The sequence below is a fragment of the Saimiri boliviensis genome, chromosome 4 (assembly GCF_048565385.1).
Source record: "Saimiri boliviensis isolate mSaiBol1 chromosome 4, mSaiBol1.pri, whole genome shotgun sequence".
In the NCBI taxonomy this organism is placed as follows: Eukaryota; Metazoa; Chordata; class Mammalia; order Primates; family Cebidae; genus Saimiri; species Saimiri boliviensis.
The window spans coordinates 95,947,132-95,955,457 of record NC_133452.1 but is presented as its reverse complement, the minus strand read 5'-3'; positions in this window follow the sequence as shown (position 1 = coordinate 95,955,457).

Genomic DNA, 8,326 nt, shown 5'->3' with positions numbered 1-8,326 from the left:
CAACCATGCTTATCTATAAGCTCATTGACTTGTTGATTCAAAATAAGGTTAAAGAACACAGTTTTTGTTACCAGTTACTTAAGCAGTAAGTAATATACAAATAATAATTATAAACTATTGCCAAGTTAATATGTGATAGCAAATGACATAATCAGACCTCAGTTGTCTTGGTATGTTTAAAAAGAAGAGATCTCACTCTGTGATGATCAATTAATCAATGAACTGTCCTGTGTTTTATGGTCATGAGTATCTAACTAACCTGGATAAAATGTATACATTTGCAGAATCATGGTGACCTAAAAATGCAGTCACCAACTGCCTGCCAAAAAAGATGAACATCATTTGATTAACAATAACAATAAAATGCTTAAATGAAGATGCTTGAAACGGCAAGAAGAAAGAGGCAAGGAGGCATTAGCCAAATGCTCTGTGGAAGAGAATTCAGGATCAGGTGTTCCTCGTGGCTTTTATGAGAGATCATTGAGCTCAGCTCTGGGACATCTGGAACTGGATGGTTGACTTATTCCTGAATTTAAGCCAAAAATATGTGAAGAAACAACCTGCTTCTAGTTCTAGTTCACAAGAAAACCTCTGAAGTTTAGGAAAAACCAAGAAGAAAAAACAAACAAAAACAGAGCGTGAGGGACCAATGATGCCTGGAGTTCCAAATTTGGCGTCTGGAGAAAGGTTGGAATAGATTGTGAACTCTTAGTGAAAGGGACAATTTTGATCAACTACTAACTACTATTGTATTGTAAACCAGCCCTTAAAACAATTATTTTTTTAACATCTCTCATATTTCATAAATTGATGGGCTCACCTGAGAAGTTCTTGCTTGGGAACTCTTGTAAAATTGTAGTCAAATGTTGGCTGGGACTACAGTCATCTCAAATCTTGACTGGACTTGATGTTTCTCCAGTCCAGCCACAGCTGGCAGCTGATGCTGACTGTCAGCTGGGAGCTCAGCTGGAGCTTTCCACTGAGGCGCCCTATACGTGACTCCTCCATGTAGCTTAGGTTTTATATTGTGAGCTAGCTGGAATTTTAGAGAGAGCATTCTAAAAAGGAACTTCCAAAGAGATCCAGTGAAAAGTGTACGAAATCCTATGACCTAGCATCTGAAAATCAGGCCATTACTTCTGCCACACTATATTGGTCAAGCAAGTCACTAAATCCATCATAGATTCCAAGAGAGGGAAATGGGGCTCTATCCCTTGACATTAGGAGCAACATGTGTACATAGAAAGGAAAGGGATTGATAGTAGTCATCTTTGGAGAGTCACACAGAGGTATTGTTTCTGCCTTGAACACATGAAACATAGTCTGTAGATCCTTCATGATGGATGTGGATTCTATGCACATGATGTGGCCACAAATATTGGAACAAAGCAAAGGGAGTATTCACATATGATCATACTGCCCCTCCAATGAAAACTAACCAATGTTTCCATTATACTGAGAATAAAGTTCAAATTTTTTACCATGATCTGCAAAGCCCTTTATAGTTTGCTCCATTCCAACTTTGACTTCTTGTCCTCCCACTCTTTCCCTTGCTTACTTTGCTCTAGTCAGGCTACCTTTCTTGCTTTGCTTGCAACAATCCAAGCTCATTGTGTTGTCAATTATGCTGTCTCCTTTAGGAACACTCTGATCCCAGATCTTCCAACATCTAATGTCTTCCCTTTATTAAAGTTTCTGTGCAAAAAACAAACAAACAAACAAACAAACAAACAAACAAAAAAAAAACTCTTCAGAAAGGGCATTCCTTAAGCATCCTTCAGTGATCACCTGCCTTATGTCACTTACTTGTCATCATGTCTTCATGATCTGAGACTCCCTTGTCATCTGTTTTTTAGTTTTAGTGTCAACTCCCTTTACCAGACTATAAGCCCCACTGGAGCAGGGGTCTTATTTGTCTTGCTCACTTCCGTTCTTCCAGGACCAGAAACAGTATTGGTACATAGTGATAACCGGTCCATATTATTGAATAGATGACCATGCCTGAGTTGTATTTTCAGTTGGTTATCCTTAGAAATTTCCTAAATATCCTTTAAAAATTATGTGAGCCTTACATATAATTCATTCAGCATTCACTTCTACCTATGGTTGCCGAATACCTTTAAAAAATTTTTTTTCTATTTATTTTCTGCATCCCATATCTTTCCCTGCTTATAATTTGGTATTTGTTACCTTAAAATCAACATTATAATCTCACTGGACTACTACATTTCCTTTGGAAACTTGGATTCTGTCTCCACTTGACACCTTTCTGGAACGCTGTTTCCTCCTGTATTCTTCCAGCGGAGTACCTTTTATCCCTGAACACTTGTTACCCTAACAGTCATCTTTACTGTCTGTTTCCCAATCCTTTTTGGATTCACTTTTTTTTGTTGTTGTAAACTATGGTACAGTGAGGTAAGTGCAGCTCTTTTCCTCCAGCTTTGAGTTCTTTGGCAGCATGGGCATCATCTTATTTGTTTCTAGAGTTCTTGTACCAAGTCTAGTATTTGGAACATAGCATTTACTCCATAAGTACTTGAACTGGATAAAATTAAGTTGAAACAAGGGAAAGGAGAGAAAGAACAGGGAATTGGACAGTGGTTGTTAATGTCAAGAGACTAAGAATGCATTGGCCTCCTCTTCCTTTTATGCACACTAATTTATTTTTACTCTGGCCCAGTTATATGTGCTTTGTTAGAAATGTCACCATTGTTCAATATGTTAAGAAAATAAATTAAAACTTCAGAGTTATTTAGAAGGCAGGCATGAAATCAGGCATTTTCTACACTCCTTCTTTGTCATACTCAATACACCTCCTTCTGTTCATTTGCATTTTCTTGCTCGGTCTATTGGGTGCAGGTGCAGAAAGTAGGCATCAGGGCATTCTATAGAATTCTATGTTATCTCTGATAAAAGAGGCTTTCCGGCTATGTTTTTTTTTATAATTGTAAATTTCCCTCCTTTTTATATCTACTTAGGTGCATCTACATTTATGAAATTATATCTTTTGTGTGGAGTTTTGGGAGTGTATTTCACAGGCATATAGAAACTAGATGTGATATCTATCTCAATACATGAAACTAAGTTATTGGCAATTTTTTTTTTTTTACTTTAAAGGGAGCATATTGATACCATGTTGCAAGAAATTAAATATATAAATAAAATACTTTTCAAAACATTGCTAATGTGGTGCTTTCCACCCCCTACTTTTTAAAAAACAGTGAAAATAAAAGCAGTCTTTCAGAAAGCTAATTAAGCCTTATTTTGTTCATTGTACACAGTGTGCATTTAGAGTTGCACCTAAACAATTCAGATAAGCATAGTCATTTAACCCTCTTTAACTGTCCTGATGTGCAGCCCTTTTGAAATGCCCCATAATCAAAGTTTTCCAGGTAGGAAAGATAGCACAAATAAAAAATAACAGGCTTAGCTCTGGTACAATGCTTACAACCCTTGCAAAACTTATCAGTTATTTCACAATGTGAATTGATCAACAATTGTATGATAAGTTTTTCTGCAGTCTGAAAATTTGGGGTCAGTTGATGGTGGGGGATTGTGATAATTTAAGTTAATGGAAAGAAAAACAGAACTAATTAATAGTAGAAATTACAACTTTGTGGTAGCTTGGAAAACCAGGAATTGTGCTTTCTGGTCTAAGATTTATGAAGTGAAAGTGGCTACTTAAGAAATATACTTCAGCTCTTTGCATGTATATTTCTTCATTGAAAGAATAGAACTAGTGTCAATTTTTTTAATACTACAGTGGAAGAAGTTTTAATTGCACTATAGACTATAGACTAAATCTTTCATTAATCCTTTCACTTTCAGAAAGAGCACAGATACTCCCCTTCCAAATGCCCACCACTTTCATCAGTGCATGTCTATTAGAGGCCAGGACAGATGTATCACATTTAACTGCTTCTCAGCTGTATGGCTTACTCTGTAATCTAATGCCAGCTCCCATAAAATTCAAGCTGTGGCAAGTAACCTTGCAAAATAGGTCATTCACACAGTTTTGCCTCTGAGTTTATGAACAACAACAGAGAAGTCAGTAGAACATATCCAGGTTTGGTATAGACTATCAAATCACTGTTTTTGGATAATGGTAGGATATTAGTCATCATTTGTGGAAGCCAGTTCTTATATCAGCTGGAAAAAAGAGTTTCTAATAGATTTTTCATGTTTAAATTTTATATATACTTTTACCAGTGAGAAATATTTTCTTATTTCCTAAACTCTCAAACATTTCATATATGTTTCAATTTTGTTATTTATCATATCTTGCCTCATTTTTAAAGTATTCATATGTCTTTCCATATTTTCCCTACTCGATTGAAAGCTCCCAGAGGGCAAGGTCTTCATCTAATTCAGCTTTTTATTTACCCAGGAAATGAGAGGATGCAATGAGAGGACTCCACATTAATTTAATAAATATATAAATAGATAATGAGAGACTGCATTATATGAATTCATTTTTGAATGTAGTCAACAAAAATATAATCAGCTATGATCTAAAGTTATATGGAGAAGATAATCTAATTTCAGTCACCTGAATTTGTGACCAGAAGTCAGCCTAAAATATACAAGAAATTAGAATGTGGGCATTTAGTATTTTAACATGCTTATTCAGAAAGAACTCAGAAACTAAATTATTAAATTTATTAGCCTAGTATGCAATTGAGCCAGTATTTTGGATGAAATAATTTGTCCATGCTTATTAAAAAAAGAACTCAGAAACTAAGTTATTAAATTTATTAGCTTAATATGCAATTGAGCCAGTATTTTGGATGAAATAATTAGTATGCTATTTGTGTGGCACTGCACATGAATGCACAACTCCCTCCAAAATAAGTTAGGTAATATGTCCGGACTAAAATGGAAGAGATGCCAGATATTACCAGTTGTCATACTACATTGAGAAGAATTTTCAGACCAAATCTGTGCTTGGCAACAAAGAATAGTAAAATGTTGATGAGTAGAGGCCTGCCTTTGAAATATCTGATCGGATTCAGATACTTTATTTTGAAAAGCATGAGATGGAGACAACAGAGGCTGGGTCAGCTTTCTAAAGTCACATAGCAGTATCCAGTTATCAAGGTTCTAATCAAAAGCTCAGTTCTCAAGACACTAGAAGGGCCCTAGAGGGGAGGGCCTAATGAAAATGATCCTGCTGAAATCAGCAAAAATTCTCATCGAACTGAGAAGTAACCAAGCCTCCCAACTTGAGCCCTGAACTTGCCCCAAGGTTCTATTACTGTCAATGCCCATGGTTGCCAAAGCTACAGGGGATGGAAGGTGAAAAAAGTATTGGTGAGGAAAAGCAGGATCTACACTAATAAGCCCAAGGTTCCAAATACCGATGAAGACTGCATTCAAAGGCACAAGAGTCAATAGAAGAGATGTCAGTGGCACCTCCAGATACCAGTGTGCCTCCATGGGGCATACTTCTTGGTGCTGCTATAGCACAGACCTAATTCCCAAATTCAATATATTTTGCTGCTGTAGCCTAACTTCTATTCATGGGCCTTGCTGCTCAGAAACAAAACAAAACAAAACTTCTTTATATGTTCTATATGGAAAATTTCACACATACCAAAAGTATGATAAAATCTCTTGTACCCATCTCCAGTAAGACTTTTCTTAATGCTTGTATTCATCATGCCTGTGTCTCTCCAGCCCATTTTATCATTTTGTCATGTGTGACCAATCCCCAAGCCTTAGCTTAGACTAGCAAGCAACTCAGCTTCTGATTGGATTCAGCCACTTTTTAAAAATAATAATAATAATAAAATGGAAACTACAGAAACAGAGCTTTCCAAAGTCATGTAGCAGCAGCCAGTTGCTACCAAGTTTCCACTCAAGAGCTCAGTACTCAAGACCCTAGAAGGGGTCTGGTGGGGAGGAGTCCAATGAAAAAGATCCTGCTGAAATAATATCTTTGTCTGATTTATCACAACCTTCCCAATACTTTATCTTGCCTCAACCCCAGCCCAACAGGCTACCACTTCTAAATTTGTCCATTCACTCATTTTCCTCTTTCATTCATCAGACTTTTGTTTAGCACTTATTAGGTATGCAGATACTGTGCTTACTGTTGGAGATAACAGTAAATGATAGCTGTCGGCTGCCATCCTGATGGAGAAAATGTATGACCTAATAGAGGTATGCCCTAAGTACTGCAGGTCTTTGGAAGGAGACTATGGGTCTTTTCCATTTTGGCTAAGAGTGGGAAATAGTTGCAAAGGCAGAACTAAATCCTCAGTTCCAAAGTATTGCATTCCTATAACATCAGTTATCTGCTGGGAAGCACATGGTAGCTTTCGATTGGGTATACGTTATTTATTGGCCTAATATGCAACTGAACCAGTATTTTGGATAAAATAATTTGTTCTGGAAAATTTAAGTTTCCAGAACAAATCATTGGGGTGGGAGACATCTTTTATACAATGCCATGAGATGCAGTGATTTACTGTATAAAAGATGTTTCCATTGAATATACCCTAAGAATATTTAAAATTTAATTTAAAAACTATATGCAGTTGTTTAAGAGGTATGGACATGTATAGCTGCATTTCATGCTATAGTGAAGGTATAGTCTTAAACAATTATATATAGCTTTTAAATCAAATTTTAAATATTCTTAGGATATATTCCATGGAGACAATTTTTACATAGTGAATAATTGCACCTCATGGCAGTCCTACCCCAATGATTTGTTCTGGAAACTTAAATGTTCCACTATTAGGTGTACTAAAATAGAAGCATAACTACATTCCAGTGTGGCCCATATGGGCTTCCTGATGAGACCATCTCTTCTTCAGTAACGTCCTGCTGAATTTGGGGGTTCAGTACCTTAAGACACCTTGTTTTGTTTCACGCATCCTATCTGCTATTGCACCTATTTGGAGGCCCCATACTTCTTGGCAGCTGTGCTGTTCTTATATAATTTTAAGTCAGTTAAAATTATTAGTGCAGTTTTGACAGCCAGTGCTCCCTCAGTCCAAGCAACACACAGTGTGATTTCAAGAAAATTGAATAAGTAGAATAAGAAAGAGGCAAGTGAAATAATAGTCTAGGAAAAGAATGAAAAAATACAGTCTGTTAGTAAAGCCATCTATATTAAAATACTAATACTAATAGGTGTTACTTGAAAAACTAGATAGGACACAAGATAGAACCAGACTTAAAAATACACAAAAGTGGTTACGGCTGAAATGCTTTGATTTTGAAGACACTGAATGACCCCCAGAGCCTCAACCTATCTCCACCAGCCTCATTGGCATTTGAGAGGATGTGACTGATTTCTTTTTTCTACACTAAATGTGCCCGTTGGGAGAGGCAATGCATTATACTTTATTTTAAACTCATATCATTGTGGAGAGGATGTTTTTATTTATAAGTTTACCACTTTCATTTTATTTCTAAATAGGCAGTCATACCAACCTATTTGAATAGTCTCAAGGGGGCATACTGTTAGGATCTCTGCTTTCAGAAAGGAGTCAGCATACATATTAAGAAACACACAATTTCAGGACATTAAAATACGAAAGAAAAAAGATTAGTATTAAATTTATGCATATTTAAGCAGATAAGAGGTTTCCCCAAATGCCACCTGAGTCACTTGCTGGCTTTTGGACCTGACACAAGTTGCTCAGCTTCTATAAGCATCAGGCTCTTCATCTGAAAATCAGGGTTAGTAGAAGAACCTATTTCAGAAAGTTGTTGGGATGATTAAACAATATAATATTTGCAAAGTATTTAACACAGAGTTTGACATATAATAAACACGAAATAAAAGTCAGTCATTATCATCAGTTTTTTTACTCAAAAATGGGGAGAATTTGGGTAATTAAAAAATATACAGAAGGATGAGGCTGGAATTCTTGGAGGTCACATCAGCAATTTTCTATTTTTGCTAAGGTCTAGATTACCTTAACACTTTGCTATTTATAAATCACAACAGACAGTATTTGATGAGAGCTTTCTTTACGGTTGACACTGTTCTGCATCCTTTCTATAAGTCTCCTCACATAATCCTTCCAGCGATCTCTGAATTAGATGCTATTATTACATAACCATTCAAGATAAGGAAAATGAGACCTGGAACAAGTAAATAATTTGCCCAAGATAATAGACCCTCACAGTTAAGAAATGGTGAACCCAAGATTCAAACTCTAGATGCAGTCTGGTTGTGGGTACCATGCCCCCTGCCAGGGTACTATGCCACTGCTATTGTCAGCTGAAGTTCAAATGACGGGTAGAGACATCAAGTCCTGCTCAAGTTGCTAAATGTAGTCCTGCATTGGGCAAAGCGAGTGTGGACCTC